The sequence below is a fragment of the Lactuca virosa genome, chromosome 4, assembly GCF_052849685.1.
Source record: "Lactuca virosa cultivar CGN04683 chromosome 4, Lactuca_virosa_CGN04683_v6, whole genome shotgun sequence".
NCBI classification, from domain to species: Eukaryota; Viridiplantae; Streptophyta; class Magnoliopsida; order Asterales; family Asteraceae; genus Lactuca; species Lactuca virosa.
This window is the reverse complement of record NC_136429.1, coordinates 57,387,669-57,390,713: the sequence shown is the minus strand read 5'-3', so window position 1 is coordinate 57,390,713 and position 3,045 is coordinate 57,387,669. Positions and strand designations below refer to the sequence as shown.

The 3,045-nt window shown below is 35.3% G+C and overlaps 1 pseudogene; it reads left to right on the top strand.

Moving 5' to 3' along the window:
- Positions 1-2,361: 2,361 nt before the first annotated feature.
- LOC145109772 (ribulose bisphosphate carboxylase small subunit, chloroplastic 4 pseudogene) lies at positions 2,362-3,045 on the top strand (annotated as a pseudogene).

Genomic DNA, 3,045 nt, shown 5'->3' with positions numbered 1-3,045 from the left:
ACAATGTAATAACCGCCTTGGCTTTCTTGTCCTTTGAGTTCCACGCATCTTCAAAAGCTTTTTCCATTTTCTCCGGTTTGTCTCCGAGTACCATGTCCAAGTCTTTCTGACATAGCAATGCTTCTAATTGCATTTTCCACCAGCTAAAATCAGAACCGTTGAACTTTTCGATTACAACCTTGTCTTCAGCCATTATGACAAACAAGAGACAAATCAGGTACACTCGTGCGTGATAAAAAAAACGATCGTACCCTCCAAACCTTGCTAATCAGGCTCTGATACCAGTTGTTAGGAATCGGACCGGGTACATGCAGCGGAAACACTATCACACACACAAACACACGAAGGAAATAAAGCAAGAAGGAACACAAGGATTTTACGTGGTTCGGATTCGATGTAAATCCTACGTCCACGGGCTGCAACTAGATTTTCTTATTAACTCAATAAGATTACAATTTATAACTCTACAAGTTATATTTGATGCACACATTCTCTGCTACACAACACACATATATATATATATATATATATATATATATATATATATATATATATATATATATATATATATATATATATATATATATATAGGAGATGTGCCGTAAACTTTTCTTGATTCACACAAATTTGCCGTCCATATTGACAAAATTGCCGCAATTAAGAAAAAGGAGCCATCATTTAATAATTTAATATTTTTTGCCGTCCATTGTTTGACCATGCAAAAGATGCGTCCAAATAATAAACAATTGATTTGCCGACATGTACGTCCATTCAATATTAAATAATTGAACCACCGTCCATTTTTCCATTAAACAATACAATTAAATTGTTTAATTTGCTAAGTTACATTTATGGCCTTTGAATTCTTAGGAACTTGTCAATTTGTTCAAGACTCCATAAATCTTAACAGTCCAGAGTTGAACTCTCAACCTCAAAAGATGAATGACAATACCATACTGCTGTGTTAGAAAGTGTTTGGTTTTGGTAACTTAGTTATAAACCATTTTTCCAGTTTCATAAAAGTAGATTTTTTTTTTGACATTGGTGGTTCATGATTCACTTTTTGGTGGTATGTGTATTTGTAGGTCGGTTCCTCCCTGCATATATACTATATGTATTTGTAGTTGTAATCATATATTAAGATTAATAAAATACGGCTATTTAAAATCAATTATGAAAAAAAAAAACATTTGAAAAAATAATGCAATATGTTTACAAGTAATGGTTATTACTTATTAGTTATCAAGGAAGAGAGCTGAAATGAAAAGAACGTTGTAAGTTCCATCTGAAACATCCTGTCGGTTTCCCTCCCAATAATGCAATCGAGTTTTCTAGACATAAATGACTGCGACACCTACGGACATGTAACGACATAATCACATGAACAATATTTTATAACATATATAAGTCTATAAAAGCTCTTGATTTTATTAATTTTCCTTCAACACAAACTAAATACGATTATGAAAAGAAAGAACTTACGTGTGTTTCTGTTTTAAAGATTTTTTTACAATCCAAAAGTTTGTAATTATTATATGAATTATGAAGAGATCCAATAGTCCTTCTCGAATTCATGCAACATAATGACTACTTAGTTCAGATGAAATATGCAATCATATCTTTTAACATATCTATACAGTAATTTACCTATAATGTGTTTAACCCGGTTGAGATGTAATTGCTTTTCTATTGTTGTTTGTATAAATTGATAAGACGATTAAATAATTTTGCATAAAATGATAAAGAATAAATTAAATTTTGTTACATGAATAAATTTGTGACGCGGTGACACGTTCTATGTCTTATGATTTTGTAGGATAATTAAAATATGGAAATATAGAATACCCATTGAATAAATAAGCCTTCAATTCCATCCAATAGTTAACTTAACCAGAAATAAGATTCAGATAATGGAGGAACGAAGAACCACTAAATTAACCAGTTCTTTTTAGCATCGGATGATAACAAGGATTATTTGTGGCTTACCATTTTCTAACACATGATTTTTAAGAATAGACTGAAATTCTTTCTATCATATAACCAATGACATGAATGCTATTGAAAATAGGATCCCCAAAAGAAAACAAAAAGAAAAAGAAAATGATGGGATGAGCCTTCGATCGTCACAAACTCGCATGGCATTCCATCAAAATTTGGTTTATCGTTATCTATCCAAATGTTTCACTCCTGTGTGGCATTATGCATGTATTATCATGAACCCTCATCATCCACCGTTCACAATTGCACCACCACTTATCCGATGGATTGAATTTCGTCCCTTAGATGGAAATCACCTTCTTACTCTCGCCTCTATATATACCTACAAACAAACGCACAAAACCAACTCATTTTAATCAGTTCCAAACACCAATTATATAGTAAAATATGGCTTCACTCTCCTCATCCACCACCGCCACCATGAGCAGAGCAGTCCCAGCTCAAGCCACCATGGTGGCTCCGTTCACCGGTCTCAAGTCTACCACAGCTTTTCCGGCAACCAAACAGGCCAAAACCGGCTTCTCCTCCCTCCCCAGCAACGGCGGCAGGGTGCAGTGCATGAAGGTGTGGCCACCACTCGGGTTGAAGAAGTACGAGACTCTTTCATACCTGCCACCATTGTCTGAGGCCTCATTGGCTAAGGAAGTTGACTATCTTCTTCGCAGCAAATGGGTTCCTTGTTTGGAATTCGAACTGGAACATGGGTTTGTCTAACGTGAGAACCACAGGTCGCCGGGGTACTATGATGGAAGATACTGGACAATGTGGAAGCTGCCCATGTTTGGGTGCACTGATTCGGCTCAGGTGCTGAAGGAGCTTGAAGAATGCAAGAAGGAGCACCCAAATGCCTTTATTCGTATTATTGGCTTTGATAATGTCCGTCAAGTCCAGTGTATTAGTTTCATTGCATCTAAGCCAGCCGGGTTCTAAACAAGTGTACGTACCCTTTGCGGCACGTTTTTAGTATTTCCACTTTTGTAATGTTGTGTGAATTTTTGTCCCCGAATAAATGACATATATAAAATCAAAGTTTTATACTTTGAATAA